This window comes from Suricata suricatta, chromosome 9, assembly GCF_006229205.1.
Source record: "Suricata suricatta isolate VVHF042 chromosome 9, meerkat_22Aug2017_6uvM2_HiC, whole genome shotgun sequence".
Lineage (NCBI taxonomy): Eukaryota > Metazoa > Chordata > Mammalia > Carnivora > Herpestidae > Suricata > Suricata suricatta.
In genome coordinates this window covers 38,543,119-38,564,112 of record NC_043708.1, presented here as the reverse complement: position 1 = coordinate 38,564,112, position 20,994 = coordinate 38,543,119, and the positions used below count along the sequence as shown (strand labels likewise).

General features: G+C 36.5%; 1 protein-coding gene across 2 annotated transcripts in view; it reads left to right on the top strand.

Annotated features, from left to right (window-relative positions):
- PPM1A (protein phosphatase, Mg2+/Mn2+ dependent 1A) overlaps positions 1-20,994 on the top strand; it is a 49,264-nt gene that overhangs the window by 3,457 nt on the left and 24,813 nt on the right. Inside the window, exon 1 of one of the 2 annotated variants that reach the window (XM_029952954.1) lies at positions 11,904-11,968. The exons of the other annotated variant lie outside the window; for it this stretch is intronic. The gene's annotated coding sequence lies outside the window, so the exon portion shown is untranslated. Of the gene's footprint in view, positions 1-11,903; positions 11,969-20,994 lie in introns of those variants that run through there. 2 annotated transcript variants of the gene reach the window in all.

Here is a 20,994-nt window from a genome sequence, read left to right as displayed (position 1 = left end):
TGTAAACAAGCCGGGCGTCTGCCCGGGCGCTCCCGGGAGGAGACACGACAACTCCACCCCCTGGCCCGGCCTCCTCCCCGAAGCCGGGCGGCGGGCTGCGAGGGGTTAACGCTCTGCGAGGGCGGTGGCGGCAGGCAGGCGGGGGCGGGGTGTTGGTGGCGGCGGCGCGGTGAGCGGGCGCGACCCTCCCGCAGCCGAGCCCTGGCGGGTGTTTGTGGCCGCGACGCGGGCGAGGGCCATAGGCCATTATGGCCCGAGAGCGACGGGCGGAACTTTTTTTTCCGGGGCGAGGAGTGGAGCGTCGCGGCGCCCGCCGCCCCCTTCCCCCCTCCGCCGCCGGGTCGCCCAGGGCTCCAACCCCTGGGAGGGAGGCCGGGAGAAAGAAGGGGGTTGGCTTCCTCTGGACCGGACTTAGCCTCGAGGCACCAAATTCTCGACGGTTTGGTTCAGGTTTTAAAGGGGGCTGAGCTGAGAGTGAGGCTCTTTCTGAACTCTAGTCTGTGATGCTTCAGTTCATTCATTATTAAGGCATCGAACAAATGCATTGAAACAAATCACACTGATTTCTTGTATTTTTAGCTGTGTAAATTGGGTGGTAAAAGTTCTTACCGTTAGAGCTTGATGGTTGAGGTTGAGGTTCTGTTCTGCTTGTAGATATTAAATATTTTCTTGAAAGACAGCTGGCTTTGGAGAGCCTTTTAGAAACTGCCGTTTAGATACGTTTTGAAAATTTCATCACCTGAGGTCTTTTTCCTTTTCTCTTCTTAAGCACTGCATGGGACTTAAAAATCCACAAAGGTCGTTCCTAAATTGTCCAAGCCTGAGAAATCTGTGCGCTGCCCCCATTTTCGCCACTGATTGTTCTGCTAATTGGAATAATGAGCCAAATGAATTGTAAGAAGTGATTGGGAGAGTAATGGGAAGTGTAAAAATCAATGGGATATAGGTATTAGTTTCCCAGAGTAGGACAATATTGAAAGATATTAGAAATTTAAAAAATTGTTCTGAGGAAAGAGGGCTTCATCTTTCCAAAGTCGCACGTTGAGATTTTAAACCCAACCACTTTTTTTTTTTTTTTTTTTTTTTTTTTTAGATGCAAAGAGCTCTGGAGAGTCAGGATTTATTTATTTAAACAGCCCTCTGCTGAGCCTTCTGAGTTCCAGAGCTCACTGGAGTCCAACTGGACTTAACTCCCCAATTCCTCTTTAATTGGAACAACTTCACATTTATAGCTTTTATCTTTTTAACATATTGGGCCTTTTACAAATAATGTATTTCTGTAACTCTTTACAGAGTAGAAAACTGATTAGGGAAAGAGTGGCCCACACTACTGCCTGTTTTCTAATCCTAGGTGTTTACCTTTGATTTAATGTTTCTTTTGTCAGAAAATTTGTAGTACAAAGTAACATTCCTGGCCTCATATTATAGCTCTGTTCTTATGTATAACTCATATATCTGAATAAACATTCAGTCATGTAGGGATGATTACTTTTAAGGTGCAGCCATTAATGAGAACTGCACTTGGAAGTTGCTTAAGACATTTTTGATTTGATATCGTCAAACATTTTTCACATCAGTGAAGTAATCTTATTCTGGGAGAGGTAATATTAAGACCAGTAAGGTTTAGGCTAGCTACCTCAGATTATATTTGAGAAATAATTGTGTTAAATGCTAGAGTCATCAAAATTTCTTTTTTGGTGGAAAATTACATTAATTTCACATACTTAAAAAAATTTTTTTTACATTTATTTATTTTTGAGAGACAGAGACGGAGTGTAAACAGGGGAGGGGCAGAGAGAGAAAGAGACACAGAATCTGAAGCAGGCTCCAGGCTCTGAGCTAGAGGTCCGCACAGCTCTATGCAGGCCTCGAACCCATGAACTGTGAGATCGTGATGTGAGCTGAAGTTGGTGCTCAACCGACTGAGCCACCCAGGTGCCCCTCACGTTCTTTTAAAAAACAGATTGTATTTTTTTATATTTTAGTTTGAAGGGTTGAAGTGATGACCATTATTACAGTATAACCTGTTGAAGGGAACACTGCACTAGGAGATAAGGATTGTTTAGTCATAGGTGTGCTCCAAAATATCTGTGTCCATGGACAAATCCTTTAACCTTTTGAGTCTCAGCTGACAAATAGGTAAAACTAAAGTGGTATACTGTATTGTCAAATGCATGTCCAGTTGTTAAAATGTTTTATTGTTTACATTGTCTATTCAATATGCCTTGACCATACCAGGCATTTAGATGTTTCAGTGTTCTAAAGATGTGTGTTATTTAGAAATAAGTGTCTTACTTAAAAGAATTTTAAGTTGGTGATTGTTCTTTAGGGAAGATAGTCCAGTTAGGTAGGCTTTATTGAGTTTTCTGTTGGGATTGGGAAGTCTAGAAAAACTCTTAGGAGGAAGAGGAAGAACTCTTAGGACTGAGACAGAGGGTTGGGTGAGACTTAAAGGCTTGAAAAAGCACAGGACTCTGGGTAGTTTGATATGAAGGGCATTATAAGAACACATTATATCTTTATGTGAGTTCAAGCCGGTCTTGCTTATCTTGACTTGTTAATAAACCTTTGTCTGAAAATTTGTTTCCTAATACCTAACCTTTTTCCAAAGGAATCTATAGCAACATCATGTTGTCCCATTGTAAATGTTGCTAAGCAGTTCCTAAAAACTTACAGTCTGAATTTTTTCAGATTTTACCTAGACTGTTTATTATAATGGCCAACAGAATGTGTAGCTGATTCTGGTTTAACTATGAATGTTTATTTAATAAAGACTGACATGTCCACAGTTTATGATCCTTGAAATGCTCACCCATGAGAGCTGGATTAATATTTAAGGTTTAAGTCTGTGATCATATAGAAATAATTAATTATAGGGTGATGTTTTAATGGTCCCCCTCCTGCGCCCCCCCTCCCCCAGTGATTATCGAACTCTTGCCTGAGCACCTGCCTCTGAGTGGTACTGATTACTTTCCATCCTTAGGTCAGAGAAATGAGGCAGCCATGTAAGAAAATTGGCTTTAGTGGAGTCCTATAAGAGTTAAGCAAGAAGATAAAACAAGGTGTGGCCCTGTGAAATATGTGGACCTTGGGTGAAGGGAAGGTGTGAGGCAACTGGGTAAAAGTTTGTTTCTTCCTGTACCTTGGGTATAACTTTATGCCAGAATGTGTTCTTACATTTCAAATCATGATGGTGGCAATATTTTCAAAATCCAGTTGCTTCATCTATTATTGCACTATTAGCCAAAAAATTCTCTGAATTTCTGTCTGGGATGACTAACCACCCTTTTATGAAAGGAGCCTGAGTTAAATGATATCAAAATCAAAATGTTGATTGTATTCTTCTTTTGCTCTAATGTCTAATGTGTTTCCTATTATATGAGTAATGATGTTATATTTGATTGAGTCTCCAGAATATATTCCTTGAAGATTTTGACCTTTGCATGTCCTAGCTATCTATGTACTACCTAGATAATCTCTTTACCTAGCTTTTCTTTTGCTGAGGCAGCTAGGAGGAGCTAGAGAAAAATGATTAAGAGAGGTGAGCTTCTGTATACCTTTATCTAATATATAAAAGACTTTAGAATTTTTTAAAGATACTGATAATGTGTATTAATACAGTAGACTGCTGATAGTGTTTATAAAATAAGAGGTGTTTTAAACATTCCTTGAATGTGTGATAAAGGAGAGAACTTGAGTTTTTATAATTCTTAGTATGTTTGTTTGGAATCCATTGACTGAGTTTATGTGGAATCTGGATTGAAAGTCATTAGAGTTTTTGTTACTGGTATGATTTAAATTAAAATCCTATGAGACCAAACTACTTCTAGATACAGAAGAAAGTGAATAATAAAAGCCATAGTTTATGGATTATTTGTCAGGCTTTAATTTTCACCACAGCCCTCTATCATTAATGATGTTATTTCTGTTTTACAAATGAGGAAATACAGACTCAGAATCTAAGTAACATGCCAGGATCAGAACTATGTAGATATAAAGTATTTTCAAAATCTTCCTAAGTGAATTTTTCCCAATTAAATGAGCCTACTTGTTCCTAGGAATCAAAAATTGAAAAGCTGAATGTTAACACTATGATTCAGATTTTTAGAATTAAAAGAGACCTTATAAATTTATGTATAAATTAAGACTTCCAATACAAGAGTCTCTCTTCTGAAAACATTCAGAAGTAAAATTCATTTTGTCATCTCCAAGTTTCAGAAGTCAACAGAGCTAAACAATTTTATGTCTTCAACTATCATTGTTCAGATTGAGAAGTGGAATCAATATTCTCAAATGGTTGATATCCTTAATGAAGGATTAAGGGAAATGTTCTATGTACATACAGTAAATAGAACCACATTAAAGGCTTTAGAGGGGAGAAGGTAAAATTTCCTAGTGGGGTTATTTGGAGCAAGTCACTTGAAGTCTCAGTTTTATCTGTCTTATGGAAAAGTGTTTCTCATAAGATATTCTTGAAGATTAAATAAGATGATTGTGTAAAATACTTGATTTCTTCTACCATGAAGACAGTACTGGATAAAAAGTAGCTGCAATTGAGCTTGTGAAATCTTGAGATACAGGAATAGAGACTTAACTAAATGAGTCTTTGAGCACAGTTTTAGCAGTGAACCTGAAAGCCATATTATAAGAGATTGAATAGAGACTTTAGAAGAAGTTGTGAAGATTGTAGGCATATGGAACTTATATATATATAAATAAAAGTTAAAAAGTTAAGAGGTAATGGAAGAGAGAGTATGATTAGATATATTTGACTATATGAAGCTGGAGAGATCATGGGTTAGGGGTTAATGGTTAGGTGGGAATAGACAGTTAAATGGAGGGTAAAGAATAAGAGTAATAAAACAACGGTGAATATTTAGACTAGAATGATCAGTAAATGACGAAAGACCAGGGTTGGTATTTTGAAGAGAAGTTACAGCTTATGATTAGAAATTGGCAAGAAGATATTGCTACAGGAAAAAGTGCTAGAGCGTGAGAAAATGAAATTATCCTAATTAACCAGTTCTCGTAAATAAGTAGGGAGTCTTTATATAAATATAGTAAGGCTTTACAGGTGGGTCCTGTTTCATTTAAGGTTGAAAACTTGTATTGAAATACTGTATAGGTCTTGTCACTGCATACCCAGACCACGGTGTTAGCGCTCCGGCTGGTCTTTCCCACTTTCATCTTGTGCTGCATCTCCCTCCCCCATTCTATAAACCATCACAAACTTCTTCCTCATAAACTATTTGCATCGTACTATTTCTCTGGTCAGCATACTAGTGATTTCCTTTTCCTCTAGCATAAAGTCTAGAATTCTTTGCTGGGCTTTTGACACTTTCCATGATTGAACCTCAGGAATGATCTATTTCAGCCACACTGGTACACTTTCCATCTCTAGAACACACCCTGTACTTTTCTCTCAGTGGATTGTTGCTCATGCTAAGTGGTAGCTTGGAATTCTTGCTCTTCCTTTTCCAGCTTTTACTTTCCTCTGTGTCAAAGCTCTTTTCTAGTATTTCCTCTTCCACAAAGCCTTTTCTGATCACAGTGTTTCATCTCTTATTTTTCTGTACTTTTATAGCAATATCTATTGTATTATTTGTATGCCTTTAATAGTATATTTTACTGCTAGGTGTCTGTGTTCTAATTATAATTGTGTGTTCAGTTTAATTACAAAATTCGGAAGGGGAGAATACAGTATCTTTTTATTATTCCCAAAGCCTACCACAGTGCCTTGTGGATAGTAGATACTCAGATATTTTGTAAATATTAGGCACAATCTACCTGAGAGTAGGAGAGATTGCTTTGGAGGTGGTGTAAAAAGTTAAGAGCTTTCAGGTAACAGACATTGTTTCTTTTCTTCCTATATATTATTTTGGCTGAACCTGGATATTTAAGTATGAAGATTATACAAATCAGAAATGTGGCAGAGTTCTTATGTTGGTGTAAAAAATTAGGTCGATTGATTCTAGACCTAATGGTTTCATTTTAACTTCCGGTTAAGGGTTAATAGGACATTCATAATCCTGCATCTCTTTCAAGAGTTATATTTGCCGATATTATGAACTTGGCAACCTTTAAAAAACTTTTTTTATATTTTTTAAATTTATTTTTGAGAGACAGAGAGAGACAGTGCGAGCAGGGGAGGGTCAGAGAGAGAGAGGGGGATACAAAATCTGAAGCAAGCTCCAGGCTCTGAGCTAGCAGTTAGCACAGAGCCCGACACGGGGCTTGAACCCACGAACCGTGAGATTATGACCTGAGCCAAAGCTGGACACTTAACCGACCAAGCTACCCAGGCGCCCCTTGACAACCTTTTAAACAGGAGTGATGGAATCACAGTAATTAGGTGATGTATTAAAGACAGGAGATAATTCTCAACTGATTTAATTGAAACCAAAACAAATGTCTAACTATGATTTCTAGCCTAAATGTTAGCTACTAACAAAGGCAGCTAATATTATTGAGCTGTTTGTCAGGCATTGTCATAGAAAAATTTAATTACTATCTCATTAAATCTTCATATTTCTGTATATGAGGTAGTACTGTTATTACTTGTATCTTAATAGATGAAGAAATGGAGGCAGAGGTTAAGTTACTTGTTCAAAGTTGCACAGGTAGTAACAAAAGCTAAACATATGTCCTTGGACTTCTCATAGTTGTTGTATATATGCAGCTTCACTAAAAGAAATTGTTGGAAGTTGTGATGGTTTAGAAAATCTTTGATTATACTGAGGTGCCTGGGTGGCTCAGTTGGTTAAAAAAAATTTTTTTTCTTAACGTTTATTTCTGAGAGAGAGAGACAGCATGAGTGGAGGAGGGGCAGAGAGAAGTAGAAATAGAACTTGAAGCAGACTCCAGGCTTGGAGCTGTCAGCACAGAGCCCCACGCAGGGCTTGAACTCAAGAAGCTGCTATATCATAACCTGAGCCGAAGTCAGATGCTTAACCGACTGAGCCACCCAAGTGCCTTGATTAAACATCCAACTCTTGATTTCAGCTCAGATCATGATCTCACAGTTCGTGGGATCGAGCCCCACATCAGGCTCCGCACTGACAGTGCTGAGCCTGCTTAAGATTCTCTTTCCCTCTCTCTCTGCTCCTCCCCTGCTCATGTGCATGCACTCGCTCGCACGCCGTTCTCTCTCTCTGTCTCTCTCTACATAAATACAAAGAAAAATCTTTGGTTATGAAAGTATAACTAGATTTCCATCCTAGAGAGTGAATCTTGTGATTGAGTTGGGACTTGAGATAGAAATGTACACTAAATTTGGAATGTGTAGTATCATATGTCACGTCATGTCAGCTCCCTTTTAGAACATTTTACCAACTGGGGCAACTGGCTGGTTCAAGTCTGCAGTATGTGACCCTGTATCTCTGGATTACCATTGGATGTAGAGATTACTTAAAAATAAAGTATCTTTTTTAAAAGGAGCATTTTACCAAGAACTATTAAATTTTGCAATATACAAAGAATATAAGATAAAGTCAAAATACAACTGGTACCACAAGCCACACACAATTTTACCTTAAGGCTTATTCATGTTCACTATTTTGCAACCCACTGACAAATGATTTCATCAGTGCTTTATTCAAATGAAATTCTTAAGTGAATGTAAGAAGAATATAGTTTTAAACACAAACTACTTAATTAGGCTTATGGTAGAAGTTATACTGTAAATGGAATATTTCATTATTAAGATTTTTAAAAAATAGATCTTTGAAAGCAAGGACCAGGTTTCATTCATTTTAAGTAGATGTTTAGTATATGATTGTTTAATCTTTGTAGTCTCCTTGCTTATTTTCTGATGAACATGTGGAAAGAAAATTGATGGTGAGCCAGAAATGTAGCAAACTATGAGAGCATAGGTCACATAAAATCCCCTTTAAATTTAGGTTGGTTCTCTTTATTCAAGTCTGATAAGACTATCTCAGGCAGGGATATAGATAAACACGGTTTTTTTAATGTGTGTTTTGAGTCATGCTATATGTGAATTAATTATTTTACTTAATATGTTATTCAGGAACTATTGTGGTGTTTCTAAGCATGTAATTCATTACTGACTTTGAATAAAGGCCTTGGCTTTTTTTTTTTTTAAGTATTGCTCCTTTTCTTTAGTGTGAGTGGTAGAAAAGTGCATCTAATTTGATACTATGTCTATAAGAGATGCAGCTTGTTTACTTTGTTACCAGATTTCAGAAATGAAAATATTAAGGATAAGCAAGGAGTGGCTATATATTGGTATTTTTTTTTTGTTTTGCAAACAGGATTTCAAAATTTACCAGGCTTTAGAAAAACAACTTTGCAGTATGCCATTATGCTTTAGAATGTAAATAGATTATAAATACAATTTTCACTTTTTAAAAAAAGTGGTAGATTATTATCCTTACTGAGAGTGTGTAAGGCTCTTTTGGATGTTAGAATCTGATCTTAGAAGTCACAGATTTTGTTCTGCTGTCAACCAACAACTTAACCCCATAGTAACTACTCCATATCTGTCATCTTCATTTTTCTCTCTATGTATAAATGCTTCCTGATAGTATAAGTAAGTACTTCAGCAACTAGTTAGCCATCTAGTGTGCTCTAGTGTAGTGGTTTGCTATAGAATAAGGAGTCCCTTCAGTGCAAATGAGATTAATTCATTTTATACAATAAAACTCCCAGACTAAGTTAAGGATAATTTTTGTCCAAAATACATTGAAAGTGGATTTCTTAGCTCTCAGAGATTATTCCTTTGTGTCTAAGTTACCTTATACTTTGCTTCTCATATAGAAAAGACTTAAAAATTTACCCACTCATGACTGTTGATTGAATAAGCAGATAAATACATAGCTCAGGGAAAGAGACTGAATAGTCTCTTTTAGTCAAAACTACATCTTTCTCTTTTGTTCTCTCCAGTATATCTTCTGCGGCATTTTTCAGCAATAAGAGTATATAACGAATGATGTCAAGAGACATTTAAAAGTCATTAATGAACACTAATCTGAAAATCAGATTTTTTATTTATAAGCTGCACATTTGTTTTAGAGTCCAATATTTTCTTATTAGGAATCAATTATATTTCTGTAGAGATTTTAAAAATTAGAATTATGCATTCTCTAGGATAACAAAATGGAAATGGTAGGATATAGTTTGTTTGCAGGTCATCATCTAGGAATACCTTTTCCTGGATAGAAAAGAATTCCTAACTCTCTTGACAAGAGAGAGGTCATGATGATGGCTGTCATTGCTTTGTCCTACATATTAAAGAAGTGTCTGATTATATGTAAAGTACTATGAACAAAAAAGACATGATCACTTCTCTCATGGACCTTATAGTCTAAAATGAGTGAGATTCATAGATCTGTTTCCTGAGACAAGGAACTGAGTAGGAAAAGTGGCAGGGCATTGAGAAATTCACTTTAGGTCATGTCATTTGAGGTGTGGCTAATCAAGTATAGGAGGTAGTTGGATATATATATATTTTTTTAAGCTGTTAGAATCTTCACTTAAAAAAACTTTTTGTCTTCCCCAACACCCTTTTACATACACAAAACATCTCATCAAAACTTGTGGACTCAGTGAATGAATCTGTTTTGAAAATGTGTGGACAGAAGTTTTCTCTTAGAAGCAAATACTTTTTGGTCCTTTATTCTGCATTTTGTGTAAAATACTTAGAATTGCTACATATTTTGTTTGTGAATAAACTTTTTATCTTAAATATTTAACTTTTTTCCCCCCTTTCAGATTATCAGCAAACATTTATAAATGCTCGGTCACACAGAGGGGGTTGTTTGTTTTAAGCGAAAGGAAAAAGGATGGATTGGCTAAGGGAGTAGGTTATTTTCTAGGTCAGTCTGAGTCGGAATCCTCAAATATGCAAGGATTAAAAAATAGACTGGAAATTGAATCCACTTCTGTAGACAAGTTATTCAAAACAGAGAAATTTGAAATATTAACAAGATGAGGCAAATTGATTGTGAATACTATAGAATATTCGTAGAAAAATTTAAAACTAAATAGCTCCATGTATTCCACATCTTTTCAATGTTTTGCTTATACTATAGTTGGTAGCAAAAATAGGTCAGCATCTAATTTTTATAGTCACTAGAAGCCTCCAACTAAATTGAGCTTAGATATTTTTCAGGCAATTATGTACTTCTAAAGTTTACTTTAAAAATTATGCAATATATACCTTTGTAGTTTAGTAAGACTACCTTATGGAGCATGTAGTTCATATCACAGCACATGTCTAGAAGATATTGATACATTAAAAAATCATGAAACATGGGGCACCTGGGTGGCTCAGTGGGTTGAGCAACTAACTCTTGATTACAGCTCAGGTCATGATCCCAATGTTGTGGGATCAAGCCCCATGTTGGGCTGAGCATGGAGCCTGCATGGAATTCTGTGTCTCTCCTTCTGCTCTCCCCCCCCAATAAATAAATAAAATTTTAATAATAAATAAATAAATTGTGAAACATGGAGGAATCATCAAAAGCAACAAGCTCTGACTTGTACATACCATGTGAAATTGAGAGTGCCGCTCATACCTGCACAAAGTAACTATGGTTAGGGTAGTTGTACACTTTTTTAAAGTTTACTTATTTATTTTGGTTGGGGGAGAGAGTGAGAGAGAGCACATGGGCACATAAGCAAAGGAGGGTTAGAAGGTGAGAGAGAATCCCAAATAAGCTCCCTGCTCAGTGCAGAGCCTGACGTGGGGCTGGATCTTGGGACCATGAGATCATGACCTGAGCCAAAATCTAGGGTCAGATGCTTAACCAACTCAGCCACCCAGGCACTCCCAAGGTACTTGTACATTTTTGCCTAAGTCAGTGAAGGCTTATTATTTTTGAATAATTTTTGATAGGAAAAAATCTGTGTCATGGACTTCATGGAAGTGCTATTTAGCGTAGAAGAGCTGTGTCTGACTTATTTTGGTTGGTTTGCTTGGTCACTTTTGGTTTGCTTTTTGAAATTTCATTTTTAAGGTTTTGACTTAGGACATTTAAATTTAGGTATTATTTAACTCTGTTAACAGTCTTTTTGCATTATAATTCCTTTGGATGAAATTTGGTTTTTTGGAAGAAATATTTAAATCAGAGTGGAGTCAATATTTAGTTGAAACTATAAGATGAAATATTGGGCAGCTAAGGAAATTTTCAGATAATCTTTGAAAAAATTTAATATAGTATTTTCCATGTTGCTCCATATAATCTTTAAAAATCTTTTTATGCAGGGACACTTGAGTTGCTCAGTCAGTTAAGCACTGGATTCTTGATTTTGACACGGGTCAGGATCTCAGGGTTTGTGACATGGAGCCCTGCATCCGGTTCTGCCCTGATCTGCCTGCTGGGGATTCTCTCCCTCTTCCTGTCCCTCCCCAACTCATTCTCTCCCCTACTTTCAAAAATAAATAAATAAACTTAGAAAAAATAAAAATAATAAAAAATAAAAAAATTTCTGTGCAAAATAAAATACAGATAACCATATAAAAGCATATTTTTAAATGGCTTTATTGAACAGTCTTTACTGAGAGATAACTCACAAAGCATTAAATTGACCCCTTTAAAATTTGTTGCTCAGTAGTTTTTAGCATATTCACAGAATTGTGCAACCATTACCCACAGTTTAATTTTAGAACATTTATATCACCCCCAAAGAAACCTTATACTCATTAGAAGTCATTCTCCATTCTCCTCTCCTCTAGCCCTTGTCAACCACTCATCTACTTTCTGTCTCTTTAGATATTTTTTGATATCTTATATAAATACAATCTTCGATAACTTTTGATCACTTTATAAGCATCTTGTATATCTTATGAGATAACTAGTGATGAATAATGTAGCCTCCTTTTATAGCTTAAATAATGGTTGTTTCCTTCTCCTCTTACTAGGGAAAATTATTCAGTAATTGGAGGAGACTGTATCCAAATTTAAACCAAGATCAGGCTCTTCACTGGTATTATAACTTCAAAAAACAGGTACCATTATTCCTCATCTCTAGTAGTACTTTTGATTGTGGGTGGCTCAGTAGCCCCTCCACTTTCCCTAAAGTTTGGCTGTAGTAGCCATTTCTCTTCAACCTTTTAAACTCAGGTTTGATGAGTTCACTGAAATGTTTCTCTTTGCAGCTGACTTGCCTAAACTCTACCTACCTTCTTACTACCCTAAACCCAAGAATGAGAAAGAATTAAAGGCAAGAACAGGAAAACAGAACAGATTGTGATCAAGGTGGTAAGAACAGGAACAGAAATGGTATAAAGTTTGCAAGGAGACTGAATTTGTAGATATAAAAATAAAACTTGGAGGCTGTGTAGGAGAGAATAAGACCTAGAGGGAAGAAAAGGCACAGATGTTATAATGTAGTAGAAAAGAGTTTTTTCAAAATCTCAGTTCTTGAGGCCCCTGGGTGGCTCGGTCGGTTAAGCATCCGGCTTTGGCTCAGGTCATGATCTCTCGGGTTCGTGGGTTTGAGCCCCGCATCGGGCCTGTGCTGACAGCTAGCTCAGAGCTGGAAGCCTGCTTCAGATTCTGTATCTCAGTTTCTCTCAGACCCTCACCTGCTCTCACTGTCTCTGTCTGTCTCTCAAAAAACAACAACAACAACATTAAAACATTTTTTTCTTAAATTAAAAATCTTTAAAAAAAAGTCTCAGTTCTGAACGTGAATTTTAGTCATAATGTCAGTGAAACACAAATGATAATCCCATTTTCTGATGCAGTTTAGCGCCCTTGACATATTTTCTTTCCAGCAGTTTGTATAGGAACTTTGAAGCTTAACTGAAGTCATGTTTTTGGGGGTTTTTTTCGGTTTCAGGGGAAGATTTTTGAAGACCTTCAGGTTTGAACCAGTACACCATGGGAAACCCTTATTACCTTGGGATTATTGTTCAGAGATACCCCACAGAAAATTAAATGGCACTGTCCCCTTAGAGTTTCAGATTGGAGGAGCAGAATCATGCTAATATAGAGGTTGCTTCTGCCAAAGAAAATCTGATTTGATAAATAGGGGCCTTCTGGTTGGATTAAATGGTCAGTAAGATTTTAGGGGGATTTGCTAAAAGTGCTCCCAAAGAGCCACAGTCCTACATCTAGTTTTAAAGGAGTAAAATCTTGTAATAAGTAAAAGTCAAAATTTAGGAAGAAGGGAGTATAAAACTAATGGGAACTGTTTGTACTTATAGTTTACATTTTGGATGGCATATTTAAAACCTATATTCAGTTCCTTATCAGAAATATTGCCAGGTGCTTGGGTGGCTCAGTCAGTTAAGCATCCAACTCTTGATTTCTGCTCAGGTCATGATCTCACAGTGGTGAGATCCAGCCCTGCATCAGGCTCTGTGTTGGGTTTGGAGCCTGCTTAGGATTCTCTCTTTCCCTGTCTCTCTTTCTGCCTCTCCCCAACTTGTGCTCATTCCCACTCTCTCTCTTTCAAAAAAATATTGCCTACTATATTTTAGATATAACTTTTTAAAGGAGCAGGTGATGAAGATAGAACAATTGAGATTCATTATTTAACAAAATATGTTATCTGATTTATTTTTTTTTAGTATTGGAACCCCAAGTTTATAAAATGTATGAATAGTTTTTTTAATAACAAGTATGTATTTCTTTTCAAAAGACCTCTTATAAATTTGCATATTTTATAAATTATAGGAGAAACTTTAGTTATTTGTTGATTTAACTAATTTATAAGATTGAGCTTTATTAAAAGAATATTTAAATTTCATTTTTTAATGCTTATTTTTATTCTTTTTAAATTTTTAAAAATGTTTTTAATTTATTTTTGAGAGACAGCGTGAGCAGGGGAGGGTCAGAGAGAGGGGAAGATAACAGAATCTGAAGCAGGCTCCAGGCTCTGAGCTAGCTGTTAGCACAGAGCCCATCGTGGGGCTCGAACCCACCAACCATGAGATCATGACCTGAGCAGAAGCCAGACACTTAACTGACTGAACCTCCCAGGCGCTACTGTTTATTTTTGAGAGTGGAGAGAGAGACAGGCTCACACTCTAGGGAGTGTGAGCGGGGGAGGGGCAGAGAGAGAGGGAGACAGAATCTGAATCAGGCTCCAGGCTCTGAGCCAGTCAGTACAGGGCTTGACAATGGGGCTCGAGGGGCTCGAACTCACGACCCATGAGATCATGGCCTGAGCAGGAGTCGGATGCTTAACTGACTGAGCCACCCAGGCACCCTTGACAGAATATTTAATATAAAGAAACCTGTGAAAATATTTTAGGCCTGAGGGAGATTGGGGCAACATTGCAGAGGCCTTAGGCCTATGAGTTGCAAACTAATGGACCCTATAAGAAACTTCTAACTAAAGTAAGATGGGGGCACCTGGATGGCTCAGTAGGTTAAGTGCTTAACTTCAGCTCAGGTTATAATCTTGCAATCTGTGAGTTTGAGCCCCACTTTGGGCTCTGTGCTGACAGCTCAGAGCTTGGAGTCTGCCTCAGATACTGGGTCTCCCTCTCTCTGCCCCTCCCCTGCTTGCACTGTCTCTCTCTCAAAAATAAAAAATAAAAACAAATAAAGTAAGATGTACTAATTTAGAGACTGCTATGATTTAAGTATATTTAGAAAATACGAGATACTGGGGCACCTGGATGGCTCACTTCGTTGAGCATCTAACTCTTCATTTTGGCTCAGGCCTCCTTGCTTGAGTGTATAGAGCCTGCTTAAGATTCTCCTCTCTCCCTGACTCTCTCTTTCCCCCCCTCCCCCTCTCCCTTGCTTGCCTGTGCTCGCTCGCTCTCTCAAAAATAAAAATCAGTAAAATAGATACCAGAGGAGTGTTTGTTAAGTGAGACTTAGCTGTATGTATAGAATAAGGAAGGTACTATTATTTTGCTGTTTTCTGATTTCATAATGGAATAAATGTTGATTATTCAGTGTAAAGAACTCTGCTACTACCATGTTCTAGGGAGTTGACATCAACAGAGAGATTAGTTAATAGTTCCTGGGTTTTCAGGGGCACTACAATGTCCAAGTCTTAAATTTCTAAGAACCTATTTCTGTGGACTATTTATGCTACTTTCTTTTTTTGGAGAATTTGATTTCCTTTTCCTGTTTCTCCTTCCCCATTCCCTTATCCTTTGGTTGTAGGTTTTTTTGAAGTGAACATAATTTAATTTTTTTATTTCTTCAACTCAGTAAACTAAATTTATTGCATTTGTTTTTAATCTGTTGTCATGCTTTGAAATAATATCAAAGAATTTTTAATTCTTTTAAAAAATTTTTAATTCTTGAGGCACCTGGGTGGCTCAGTTGGTTGGATTTCTGACTTTGGCTCCAGTCATGGTCTCCTGGCTCAAGCCCCGCCTGCATTGGGCTCTGATTTGATAGCTCAGAGCGTGGAGGCTGCTTTGGATTCTGTCTCTCTCTCTCTCTCTCTCTGCCCCTCCCCCACTTGTGTACACTCTCTCTCAAATATAAATAAACATTAAAAATAAATAAATTTGTAATTCTTAATTTCCAAAAGTGGCATTTAATTCTCTCCCAGTTTGGTGATTTTTAAATAATTTCTTCTCATTTTCCTGTGTGTGTGTGTGTGTGTGTGAAAAATATTCTCTTTGTCATGTTAACTCCTACTCATGGCAGCCTGTTTCCTTGTATACTTGGTGATTTTTTTTCTGTGAGCTCATATTTGATTAAACCCAACATCCCTTTATCATCTGATAACTCAACAATTTTATTTCCTCTTTTTTGTAGCATAAAAAAGTTTCATTTTCTTTTTTATATTTAATGCCCAATTCAATGAGCCAATAATTATTATGCTTACTGTTCCTTGTGTCTCATTCCTGGATTTATCTTCCTTTTTGCTGAAGTATATCCTTTAGTAATCTTCTTAATAACAGAATGTGGCCTATAGATATCTGTAGTTTTTGTCTGAAAGTATGTTTTATACATTACTTTCTTTTGAGGCAAATAAAGAATTTTTGGTTAATAGGTCTCCCCCCTTTTCTATTAGTACCCTCAAGGTATTATTTCATTGTATTATAAAACTTGGATCCCTGAGAAGTCTGGTTTCTACCTTGCTGTTAGGCCTTTGTATATAATTTTTCTCTCTGGTAGTTTTAAAAATTCCTTTTCTGTATCCTGTCACCACTGTTTACTGTGTGGCCTTGGGAAAGTTATAAACAGATAATGAGATAGTATCTGTATTGTAGCAGTTGGAGCAGTGATTACATTAATGTATGTATATAAAAAAAATACATAGGACAGAGTCCTGTTTTTTTTTTTAATGTTTTATTTATTTTTGAGAGAGAGAGAGAGAGACAGCGTGAGCAGGGGAGGGTCAGAGAGAGAAGGAGACACAGAATCTGAAGCAGGCTCCAGGCTCTGAGCTAGCTGTCAGCACAGAGCTGGAGGCAGGGTTCAAACCCACAAACCGTGAGATCATGACCTGAGCCAAAGTGGGACGCTTAACTGACTGAGCCACCCAGGCGCCCCCAGAATCCTGTTTTTTAAGTGTGATATAAATGTTACTGTTCTAAACACATTCTCGTATGCCTAGGTGTGTGTATGCTGTGCTATATGTAAGTACTCCTTGAAATACATGCCTGATCTACATTGTTGATATAAAGATGAATATCTTTCAATTCTAGAGAATTCTTTAACCTTTACATATATATATGTTTTTGTTTTAAAATTTTATTTTTAAGTAATTTCTACACCTAACATGGGACTTGAATGAACTTAGATTCCTGAGATCAAGAGTCACATGCTCTCCTGACTTAGCCAGTCAGGCACCCCTATATTTTTGAATATTGCTTTTCTGGTGTTCCTTTTTAATCTCTGTGTTATGTTCTAGACAGTACCTAAGTATCAATTTTGAATTTACTAATTAACCTTTTTTAAAAGATTTTTTTATGTTTATTTTTGAGAGACAGAGAGAGACAGTGTGAGCAGGGGAGGGTCAGAGAGAGAGGGAGATACAGAATCTCAAGCAGGTTCCAGGCTCTGAGCTAGCTGTCAGCACAGGCCCGACATGGGGCTCGAACCTATGAACTCATGAACCCATGAGATCATGACCTGAGCCAAAGCCGGATGCTTACGGATGCTTAACCAACTGAGCCACCCAGGCGCCCCTTAACCTCTTGACTTTATTCGGATAGAGTTTATGTGGCCTCAGTTGTTTTCATTTTCATTGAGTACTTTTTCCTTTTCAGGATCTATCTCTCTCTAATAGCCACTTATTCTGATTTGGTTTCTGACTGTATAAATTTTTTTCCTATTCATGTCTATTGTTTTTTTTTTTTTTAACTTTGGAAGGGTCCTAAACACATCTTAAGTTATTTTCAGATTTTTTTTTTTGCTTCTAGTTTGAATTCCTATAATTGTTGATTTTGTTGGCTGTCCATCATAGTTTTTTTTTCCCCTCATGTGTTTTGGAGTTTGGCTTTCATTCTCATGTTAGAATTTTGTTTTGTTTTGTTTTCTTTGTTTCCACCCTTGTCCAGTGTTTTTGCATGTGCCCACATCTTAGCCCTGTGGTGTCCAGTCTGAAACCATATTATTATATTGGAGGTGTGGTTCTTGATTTCTGATAGCATTGGAATCAGCCTTATCTCTCCCAAGAAAAGACACAGACTAAAAGATTTATATACTTCTGCTCAGTGGGCAACTTACTTCATTCGAACTATAGCTCCAGGTAAGGATTAGCAAGTAGCCTTTTCCAGATCCTTTATAGGCAACAGAGCCCTTCCATCTCAGGCCCTTAGTTTCAGTGAGGTAGAATTCTGTTCCAGCCTTGCACAGGGCATTTTTAATCTCTGTTACTATCTCTACAGGATGTAGTCTTGTCCATCTCTAGGAGTTGAACTCAGGAGGCTCATAGTTTCAGCTTCACAAAGAGTTTCGTATTTCAATAGTTTATCTTTAGCAAGTGGCTTGGTCTTCTTAATTTTGTTTTAGAGTTCATTTATTTTAAAAATACTTTTGGAGTAGAAGGGCACTTCAGAGTGTGAATATACAAAACCATTTAAAGGGAGATCAACATTTAAAATTAATGTGTGTTGTACGTATCCTTTTGAAAGGTAGCTGTTTACCTATGAGAAGCATATTTTTTGTATTTCTTTGCCAACAGTGGACGTTAAAGATTTTTTATCTTTAATGTGTAAAAAATGAATTTAAGTTTAATGGCTAGTAAGATTGCTTATTATTCCATGTATTTGTCCATTTTTATGGACAGTTCTTTTGTGAACTGAATTGCCTATTCATGTTCTTTGTCCATTTCTTTTCCTTTAAAGTATTCATTTCGTTGTCTTATATGAGCCTTTTGTCTATTTTAGGGATGTTAACTTTACCATATGTATTATCATATTTATTATTATTATTATTATTTTAATGTTTTATTTATTTTTGAGAGAGGGAGAGAGAGAGAGCATGAGCAGGTGAGGGTCAGAGAGAGAGGGAGACACAGAATCCAAAGCAGGCTCCAGGCTCTCAACTGTCAGCACAGAGCCCAACGTGGGGCTTGAACTCATGACCCAAGCTAAAGTCGGACGCTTAACTGACTGAGCCACCCAGGCACCCCTCATATTTATTTTTAAAAATAATTTTTTTTAATGTTTATTTTTGAAAGAGAGAGAGAGTGCACGTGAGCGAGCAGGGAAGGGGCAGAGAGAGAGAGAAGGAGACATAGAATCTAATAGAGGCTCCAGGCTCCCAGCTGTCAGTACAGAACCTGTTGCAGGTCATGAGCCCACGAACTGTGAGATATGACCTGAGCCAAAGTTGGACACTCAGTTGACTGAGCCACCCAAGCACCCCTGCAAATATTTATTTCAAAGATACTTACCTTTCAAGCTTATGAGCCTTGTTTTATAGCATAGAAGTTTTATTCCTCTGGAGTTGCTTTTTATTCCTTTAGAGTCTTTTTTTGCCACAATGGCAAAAAAAAATCATACTTAGAAAGTCTTTTCTTACTGTAAGATTATAGAAATATTTGTCTGGATGTACTTGTTTTATTATTAGCATTTTGAACTTAAATCTTCAATTACCTGATATTTATTTGAAGATGTGTGATAGGGATTCAGCTACTTTTTGTGGGAAAGGCAGGATTAGAATAGGCCAGCTGTTATAACACTATTTTTTGAATTTTTGTTTCCACGGTTGTCTTTCTAGAGTCTCAGTTCTATTCCACTGATCACGTCATTCTTGCAATAGTATTCCCTCTTAAATACTATAATTTGAAATCATTTAATATTAGGTATGGCAAATGCTAATGTTTTTAGAATGTTTTGGCTATCTCAAACATTTATTCTTTCATATGAATTTTGGAATCATTTCATCAAGGTTTGGGAACAAAAAGACCCAGTTAATATTGAATCTTCCTGTCTCAGAAGTTGAAGTGTCTTTTATTCTGAGGCTCTTCTTTGGGGACAGGGGGTTTAAGTTTATTTAGAGAGAGAGCACTCGGGAACGCGCACGTGATTGGGGGAACAGCAGAGAGAGAGAGAGGGAGAGAGTGAATCCCAAGCAGGCTCCATGCAAGGCTTGATCTCAGGAATGTGTGAGATCATGACATGAGCCGAAATCAAGAGTCTAACACTTAACTGACTGAGCCATCCAGGCATCCCCGAGGCTCTCTTCTTAAAGGTCCTGAATATTTCTTTGATTGTCTATTTAGACTACTTTTGTTGGCATTTTTTCTTCATTTTGTATAGTTTTCTTATATGATTTTCTGTAGTCAGATAACCTTACTGAACTTTTTTTTTCCCAATATTGTTTTAGATTTTGAGTTTTCCATGACATAACTTTTATTGGCAAATAACAATTTGATCTCTTTTCATAATTTTATACCTTTAAAAAAATCTTAACTGTATTGATCACCATTTCTAGACATTGCTAAATAATAGGGATAAGAGCAGGTATCCTCTGTTTTCTTCCCGGGAATTCTCCTAATCGCTATGTGTCCTCTTTGGCTTGAAATATGTATTATCACATTATGGAATTAATTTTATCAGATTCCTTTTATCATATGAAGAGATGATCGTGTTTTTTTCCTTTGAACTTCTAAGAAGATGATATCTTAATAGGTTGTTGAATGTTGGCTCATAGTTAAATTATTAAAATAGGCTCTACTTGTTGATTTGGAATATATTCATATTTCTGCTAGGGTTTTTTTGCATTTGTATTAATATGTCAGGCTAGTTTTATTTTTTAGTACTGTCTTTTTCAGTTTTAATCAGGGTTTTGGTAGGTTTGTTAAAAGAAGTGGGAAGCTTTTTTCTCTGTTCTTTAGGTAATTTAAGTAAATTGGCTTTTTTTACTTTCTTTTAAGGCTTTTAAGATTGTGAAATTGTCTGATACACTTTTGTTTTTAATAATTTTATTTTGAAAACAATGTAAACTTACAGGAAATTTGAAGAAAAAAAAAGTACAGCAAACTTTTTTACCTGAATGACTAGTTAACATTTTGCCACATTTGTTTTGTAAATTTTATTTTTTTCCTTGTGTGTATACTCATGCATATTCTTTTTGCACACATAAATATGTATAAGCCAGTGCACTATTGTACATTACACTTTCTTGTCATATCTCCTTATTTTTCTTTATTCTGAGATGTTCTTCTGCTTTTTTGTTTTTCATGAGCCCTAGAGCTCTTTAGTTCTTTGATAACTTTCTCATTTTGTTCCAGAGTTACTGGTCTCTGTTTCATAACTGCTTGAAAATTTTTGGTAATTTATTTTTCAGGAACATTACCTGTTCCTCTATATTTTCAGATTTATTGGCAAAGAATTATACAGTGTGTTTTTATAAAAAAGACAAAACAAACACTTATCTGTGAGGCAAGTACAGTTTGATTTCTAATTTTGAATATTTTTTTCTCAGACTGATTAGTGGTTTAACCTGCTCTTACTCATTTTTTTCTCACATAACATCATATTTGCCTTAATTTTTCTTAATATGTCCCTTAATATATTTCTTTCCATATGTCTTGTGAATATGTGTGTATTCTTTTTACTTACTGCGTTGATATTTAGCATACCGATTTTCACTT